The 8,933-nt window shown below is 32.5% G+C and overlaps 1 non-coding gene across 1 annotated transcript; it reads right to left on the bottom strand.

The window, feature by feature from the left end:
- Window positions 1-597: 597 nt before the first annotated feature.
- On the bottom strand, window positions 598-704 carry LOC131822307 (U6 spliceosomal RNA). The gene has a single exon (XR_009350185.1). It is a non-coding gene; the product is annotated as a U6 spliceosomal RNA (small nuclear RNA).
- Between the last annotated feature and the right edge of the window lie 8,229 nt (window positions 705-8,933).

An 8,933-nucleotide genomic window follows, 5' to 3' on the forward strand; every position in this document is an offset into this window, starting at 1 on the left:
GGCAGTTTGGGGGGTACGAAAAGAAAAATAAAAGAAGATGGGATTGGGAGGGACACAAACCATAAAACACTGAATCTCACAAAACAGACTGAGGGTTGCTGGGGGGAGGTGTGTTGGGAGAGGATGGTGGGGGTATGGACATTGGGGAGGGTATGTGCTATGGTGAGTGCTGTGAAATGTGTAAACCTGGTGATTCACAGACCTGTACTCCTAGGGATAAAAACACATTATATGTTTATAAAAATTTTAAAAAATCAATTAAAAAACACATTTTGCAAGCCCAGAGCTAATCTCATATTCAATCAAAAAAGTTTGAAAGTTTTCACCTTAAAGATCAGAAACAAGACAAGTGTGTCCACTTTCACTACTCTCATTTGACATAGTACTGGATGTCCTAGCCAGAGAAACAAGGAGCACAAAGAAATAAAAGACTCCAAAAAAAAAAAAGGAGAAATAAAATTTTCCTTTTTTGGATAACATGAGTTTACATGTAAAAAAATCCTAAAAACGTCACAAAAAAATTTGATAAACAAATTTAGTAAAGCTGCCAAATACAAGATCAATATATAAAAGACAAGAATTTTGTTTTGTTTTGTTTTTAATGTGGAATGCTTCCCAGTTTTTCATGTCATCCTTGTTCAGTGATCACGCTAATCTTCTCTGCATCATTCCAATTTTAGTATATGTGCTGCCAAAGTAAGCACAAGACAGGAGCATTTTTACACTCTAATGATGAAAAACAATCTAATTCACAATAGCATCAAAAATAATAAAATACTTAGGAAAAGTTTTAACTAAGAAGATGAAAGATCTGTACCCCATAAACTATGACATTGATAAGGAAAAGAAATTGAAGGAGACACAAATGGAAAGATAGCCCATATTTATGAATGGTAAGAATTAACATTGTTAAAATGTCCATACTACCGGAAACCATCTTTAAGTTCAATTCCTATCAAAAATCCAATGTTAGGGGCGCCTGGGTGGCTCAGTGGGTTAAGCCGCTGCCTTCGGCTCAGGTCATGATCCCAGGGTCCTGGGATCAAGCCCTGCATCAGGCTCTCTGCTCAGCAGGGAGCCTGCTTCCTCCTCTCTCTCTGCCTGCCTCTCTGCCTGCTTGTCATCTCTCTCTGTCAAATAAATAAATAAAAAATCTTTTTTAAAAAAATCCAATATTATTTTTTGACAGAAGTAAGTAAAGAATCCTAAAATTTATATGAGACCATAAAAGACAACAAATAATCAAAGCAGTTCTGAGAAAGAATGAAGAAGAGAAATTACACTTCTTGATTTGAAATTATACTACAAAGCCCTCAAGCTCAAAACAATAAAGTATACTGGCATAAAAACAGACCAATAAACAAGTAGAACAGAATTGAGAGTCCAGAAATAAATCCTTTCATGCAGTCACCTAATATTTGACAGGGGCCAACATATGTAATGGGTAAGGATAGTCTGTTCAATAGATGATATTTAAAACTGAATAGTCACATAAAACAGTATGAAACTGGAGCCTTATATCACTCATAAATCTTAACTTGAAATAGATTAAAGACTTAACTGTGATGCATGAAACTAAATTTCCTAAAGGAAAACATAGGAAAAATTCTCCTTGACATTGGTCTTGCCAATAGTTTTTTGGATACCAGACCAAAAACACAAGTAAAAAACCAAAAATAAATAAATGGTATTACATCAAACTAAAGTTTCTGCATTGCCGAAAAAGAGAGACAGAGAGAGAGAGAATAAAAACACAATCCACAGAATGGAAGAAAATACTTACAAATCTTATATCTGAAAAGAGGTTAATAACCAACAGATACAAATAGAAAAAAATATATAATTTAAAAAATAGCAAAAGGATCTCAATAGACTTTTTCTTTCAAAAAGTTGTATAAATGACCAACAGGAGCATTAAAAAGTGCTCAACGTAAAAATTCAGGGCAAAGTCATTATGTTGTTGTTGTTGTTGTTTACTTCTGGAAAACACAGCAAGATATTACTACCTATTAGAATATATACTACCAAAAAATTAAAACTAAAAATTTTGTTAAATATTGGGGAAAATGGGGAACTTATGCACTGTGATAGGGATATAAATTTGTATGGAAAACAGTATGGAGATGATTCATATTATTAAAAGTAAAATTACCATATGATTCAGTAATCCCACTTCTAGGTATATATCTAAAGGAAACGGAGTCACTATTCGAAGACATATCTGCACTCTTATGTTCATTATAAAATTATTAACTCTAAGCAAGAGATGGAAATAGCTTCAGTATCCATTAATGGATGAATGAATAAAATAAGTATGGTAAATATATACTATGGAATACTACTACTTAACCATGAAAAATTAAGAAATACTGCCATTTACAACAGCATGGATGGATCTTGAAGGTATTATACTAAGTGAAATATTTCAAAGATTTTATATATTTTTTAAATTTATGTATTATGATATCCCTTACATACAGAATCTGAAGAAAAGGCAAACTAATAGAAACTTAGAGTTGAGTTGACAAGGGGTGAACCTGGGGTGGAGTAAGGTGGTCAAAGGGTACAAACTTGCAACTAAAATATGAAAAAGTTCTGGGGATCTAATGTACAGCATGATGATCATAGTTAATAATATATACATACTTTTTTATTGTGCTTCCCTTTATTAAACTTTGCATATATCACATTCTTACAAGTTGAAATTTTATAGGATTCTTGTATAAAAAAGGTCTGCTGCCTCCATTTTTTCTAACAACATTTGTTCATTTTGTGTCTCTCTGTCACATGTTGGTAATTCTTGCAATATTTCAAGTTTTTTCATTATTATTGTATTTGTTATGGTGATCTGTGATCAGTAATTACGACCCACTAAAAACTCAGAACTAGTTTACTTAAGGTATATACATTGTTTTTCTTTAAAGACATAATGCTTTTGAACAGTACAGTATAGTGTTTATTTTTTTATATGCACTGGGAAACCAAAAAAACAATAATAATTTGACTTAGTTTATTGAGATAATCTCTTTATTGAGGTGGTCTGGAACAAAACCCACAAGAACTCTGAAGTTTATCTCTACTGTACTATATACATAAGAGTTGCTAAGAGAGTAGATCTTAAAATTCCTTACGATACATGCATAAAAACAGTGGCAACTATATGAGATAGTAGATGTATTAACATTTTTATGTAGATTATATTGCAATACAGATGTATACCAATTTATCAAATTGTACAAAATTTACACAATGTTAAAAGTTTGCAATGTTATAAGAAATCATTTCTTAAATTTACAAATTATAATATGTCGATTATTTTTCAATAAAGCTGGAAAAAACTTTTTGTAAAATTAATCTATTTTTCAAAAAAGGAAGTAAGGAAGTAGAAACTGCAACTAACTCTGAAATAATAGAATATAAAATCCATTTTAGTTATATACACTGTGACAAAAACTATTACTTAGTTTACAATGAAGGAATACTTATGAAGCATGAAGGATGGTCTATAAATAAGGCTGAAAGAGCTCATTTTTAAGGTTTAAATTTAAAATCTTCTTTTGAGATACTAAACTGACCACCCAGTTTTCCAAACATAAATATCTTAACTGCATGAATTTATTTCATACAACTCTATAATCTAGTTTCATAAGAAAGCAGCATGCAAATTTTGAATAAGACAGACTTGCTTAAGTTTCTTTATGTTCAACAGTTTAGGATACTTCCCTAAAAATAAATAGAAGAAAAATCAGCATATTTATCATGATAATTATTATTCATAATGAGATTCATATTGAATTAGAAAATATATATCCTCAGGGGGGGTAAAGTAAAATGAAATTTATTTTGGTAAATGTGTCTATGAATAGTCAATACAATGCCTCAATATAAATGAATATTATCATTTTGAACAATTTAATTACTATTATTAGAATTATTATAAGTATAAAAATAGCTATCATTTTAGCATGGAATATGAGACTCTCATGCTCCATGCTTCATTACAGCCACACAACAACTCTGCATAATAAGTATTATCATCACCATTTCATGGGTGAAAAAACCGAGGAAACACAATTTAGATAACTGGTTTATGATTACATGGCTAGTAAAGATGCATCACACTAATTTAGGCTTTATGATTTCAGAATTGTACTCTTTCCACTGCACATTCTATTACTCTGTAAATACTTGGCTTGTTTTCATTTAGTTCTTCAATTTTATTCATGTGGTGGTGGCTTAAAGCTTCATTTAAAGGAAGCTTAAAAAATTCATTTAACCAAAAGCTCCCAAGAATTAAAAATGTCATGGATCTAATGTAGACATGGATATCATTAGTTAATGGGTAACTATATATTTTCCACTCTAGTGAGATAACAGAGTATTTTTCTAAGTTTCAGTCTCTGAGTGTTAAAAAGGACTTTGTTAAAATAGAAATATTTAGACAAAGGTGATCAAAAGTCTAGATCAGGTCACCTTAAGAGAAATATTAGGAAACTGAGGAAACCAATGGAGATTTGAACACTGAGCTATGATATAATGAAAGGTTTAAAGTATTTAGTAGAGTATAGAAAAGCCCTTTAAAGCCTGGTCCTAGCCTAGCATTGCAGCTTCTGGGATATCTGTCTATCTATCATCTATCTATCTATCTCTCTATCTATCTAGATATAAACTGGAAAACTTTTTTAACTTAAAGATTTTGAGAAATAGAACATAATCAGCACCATAGAAGATCTCTTTATGATAACAACCTAGCCCCTCCTCCCAGGTTGTTAATATTCTCTCTTATTTAATGTAACATTGTGCAAATATACCACTGCTGATCTGCTGTTATGAATGAAATAACTATAATCATCTGTTTGCATATCCTGGTGAAAATATTCATTTAGTTCCATGTTGTGTTTCTAGGAATGGACCAATTTTTTTTTATTTTTATTGTTAAGTTTTCTAAATATTGTACAACTTACCTCAAATGTTTTTATTATGGGCACTGTCATTCTTTCACATTCTTGCAAGACATTTTTACTGTTGCCCAATATGGTAAGTGTGTAATAGTATGCCATTCTAGGTTTTAATTTAATTTTAATTTTAATTTAATTCCAGATTCATAATAAAGATAAACAGTTTTTATATATGAGTGGCCATTTGGATTACCCTTTCTGTAAAGTACATGCTCAAATCTTTTGATATCTTAACATTGTGTCATACTGAATTCTTTAATAGTAGATTTTTGAATGAACTTTTAGCTGTGTAGGTCTTCTCTATTTTATTTTGAACTTGTTTTCATTTCAAAATCTTTATATTTATTTCCATAATCTGCTTTTATTTTGCTTTGTCTATTATCTATATATTTATATATTTATTTATTTATTAGCAAGCAAGAGAGAGCGAGCGAGCAAGAGTGCAGGGAGGGATAGAAAAAGAAGAGAAAAGAATCTTAAGCAGGCTCCAGGCTCAGCACAGAGCCCAACTCTGGGCTCTATTTCACAACCCTGACATCATGACCTGAGCCAAAATGAAAGAAATAAAATAAAATTAAGGTGTTAAATAAAAGGAAAAGAATTGGAGGTTTAATTAAGTGAGCCACCCAGGCACCCCTGTGGTATCTTAAATTAGCTGTCATATCTTTAAAGTTCTAGAGTATCCATTTGGTTCATTTATAAAATCTTTCTCAATATCATTTTTAGTGTCAGTTTTTTGTTCAATTTGCTTCCCCTCTCATTTCTTTGAGCAGAGTAATCAAGCCATTTTACAATCTTTATTGATCATTTTAATATCATACTTAATCCCATTTTGTCTATCAAATCTTGTTAATGGTTTTTCTTTGCGTGCTTTGTTACATTTTGCTATGTTCAAGACATTATATTTGAAACTCTTATTGAGTAGGGATAATTAAGAGCTATAATAATGGTATGGTCCTCCTTGGCAGGATTTTCTATTATATCTGAGACTCTACAAGACAATCATACTCCAAATTCAGTGACTGACTTTCTCAGTTTACACAGAAGGCAAGGCAGGCTATAGTCTTATTTCTGCTTCTCCTTGTGCTTTGGGGATCTCAACTTAAATTTGGGTTGTACCAAAGTCCTCAAACTTGATTGTTGCTGGATTTTGAATTTTGTTTCTCTAGTATCAAGAGTCTATTAAAAACACAGCTCAGTGTGTTTTAGCAGTTTCAAATGCTCTCATAGCTAAAATGGCTTCAGGGCATATATCTCTAGGCTCTCATTGTATTTCGTATATTGGCCCAGTAATCCCTCACTTATTTTTATAATCATTCTGATATTTTTAACTTTAAAAGCTATTTTGTCTGGATTTTTAGTTGTCTTAAGTAGGAGTTTTTAGATCACCAGTACTAGAAGCAACAACAAATATACATGAAAATATCTGCAGTAGTTTATCACATCTTTATGGCTTCGAAGTTCCATAAGCTGAGGCATCCTTCTCTAATCACTTAGACAAACTCCAATTTACCTTTTAAAACAACACAAGAATTGCTTCATTTAAGAACATGTTCAGGGATGACTCTTCCCCACTGTTCTTACCAACATTCCCACACACTCTTTGCTACCCACACCTTGTTTATGATCTTTCATTAGGTATATCAGCATCACCAGGATTTTGCTCTAGTGTATTTTTGTCCTTTAGAGCTTTAATTAAATATTAATTCCATAGAAAGTCTGTCCCTTTTCTTTCAAACCTGGGTTAGTTATTTCTTCTCATCCTTTGTCAGAAGTTACTTTATTAGAGAAACTTACAGCTGTATTGTGACTTTGGAGCCTTTACAGTTTTTTGACTGGAAAAATCACCCACCCCTGAGATCTTTACACAGCTTCATAGCTGATATTATTCAGAAATCTGTTCAAAACAGACTTTTTAAGGGAGTCCTTTTCGGACCACTCAGTTAAAAAACCTCTTCTTCTCAATCACTGCTCTTTTTAAAATGTGCTTATTTAGTTCAAATATGCATCACTATTAAAGAAAAACCAGTACAATTTTTTTTAAGTTGGCTTACCTATTATCTATCTCTCCCATTAAAATGATTCCTCTGAGCTGGGGTTTTGTTGTGCTCATCTTAGGCCAGGCACTCAATAAATTGTCTCTGAATGATTGAATTGTTTGACTCCCTTGCTAGATTCTCAACTTCATGAGGCCAAGGTTTGTTCTATTCAGTACTTCTTTATCCTCAATGTCTGTTATATTGCAGTCACTTACGTGACTAATGGGAAAAATCACAGAAAGAAAGAGTTAAAACTACAGAAAAACTCTGTAGGTTCAATAACACAAAGCTTTCTAAAATTATTTAGCCCAGGAATTGAATACTGGCTGCACTTTTGATTATTTTTTAAATGATATTGAATTTAATTTAAATGAAAATACTTGAATGGTAGAATAATTTAAAAATTATAAAAGCAACTTGTTCCTTAACGTAAGAATTATATAGGGCTTGCTTTAGGTAGCATAGACAGTTTCAAAATATTTATTCTTCCAATCCAGGAGCATGGAACATTTTTCCATTTCTTTGTGTCTTCCTCAATTTCTTTCATGAGTCCGTTATAGTTTTCTGAGTATAGATTCTTAGCCTCTTTGGTTAGGTTTATTCCTAGGTATCTTATGGTTTGGGGTGCAATTGTAAATGGGATGGACTTCTTAATTTCTCTTTCTTCTGTCTTGTTGTTGGTGTAGAGAAATGCAACTGATTTCTGTGCATTGATTTTATATCCTGACACTTTACTGAATTCCTGTCAAGTTCTAGCAGTTTTGGAGTGGAGTCTTTTGGGTTTTCCACATATAGTATCATATCATCTGCAAAGAATGATAATTTGACTTCTTCTTTGCTGATTTGAATGCCTTTAATTTCCTTTTGTTGTCTGATTGCTGAGGCTAGGACTTCTAGTACTATGTTGAATAGCAGTGGTGATAATGGACATCCCTGGTGTGTTCCTGACCTTAGTGGAAAAGCTTTCACATTTTCTCCATTGAGAATGATATTTGCAGTGGGTTTTCCGTAGATGGCTTTGATGATATTGAGGTATGTGCCTCTATCCCTACACTTTGAAGAGTTTTGATCAGGAAGGGGTGCTGTACTTTGTCAAATGCTTTTTCAGCATCTATTGAGAGTATCATATGGTTCTGGTTCTTTCTTTTATTGATGTGTTGTATCACATTGACTGATTTGCGGATGTTGAACCAACCTTGCAGCCCTGGAATAAATCCCACTTGGTCGTGGTGAATAATCCTTTAAATGTACTGTTGAATCCGATTGGCTAGTATTTTGGTGAGAATTTTCGCATCTGTGTCCATCAAGGATATTGGTCTATAGCTCTCTTTTTTGATGGGATCCTTTTCTGGTTTGGGGATCAAGGTGATGCTGGCCTCATAAAATGAGTTTGGATGTTTTCCTTCCATTTCTATTTTTTGGAACAGTTTCAGGAGAATAGGAATTAGTTCTTCTTTAAATGATTGGTAGAATTCCCCTGGGAAGCCGTCTGGCCCTGGGCTTTTGTTTGTTTGGAGATTTTTAATGACTGTTTTAATCTCCGTACTGGTTATGGGTCAGTTCAGGATTTCTATTTCTTCCTGGTTCAGTTGTGGTAGTTTATATGTTTCTAGGAATGCATCCATTTCTTCCAGTTTGTCAAATTTGTTGGCATAGAGTTGCTCATAGTGTGTTCTTATAATAGTTTGTATTTCTTTGGTGTTAGTTGTGATCTATCCTCTTTCATTCATGATTTTATTTATTCGAGTCCTTTCTCTTTTCTTTTTGATAAGTCTGGCCAGGGGCTTATCAACTTTATTAATTCTTTCAAAGAACCAGCTCCTCGTTTCGTTGATTTGCTCTATTGTTTTTTTGGTTTCTATTTCATTGATTTCTGCTCTGATCTTTATGATTTCTCTTCTCCTGCTGGGCTTAGGGTTTCTTTGAAGTGTGTAAA

The sequence above is a fragment of the Mustela lutreola genome, chromosome X (genome assembly GCF_030435805.1).
Source record: "Mustela lutreola isolate mMusLut2 chromosome X, mMusLut2.pri, whole genome shotgun sequence".
Lineage (NCBI taxonomy): Eukaryota > Metazoa > Chordata > Mammalia > Carnivora > Mustelidae > Mustela > Mustela lutreola.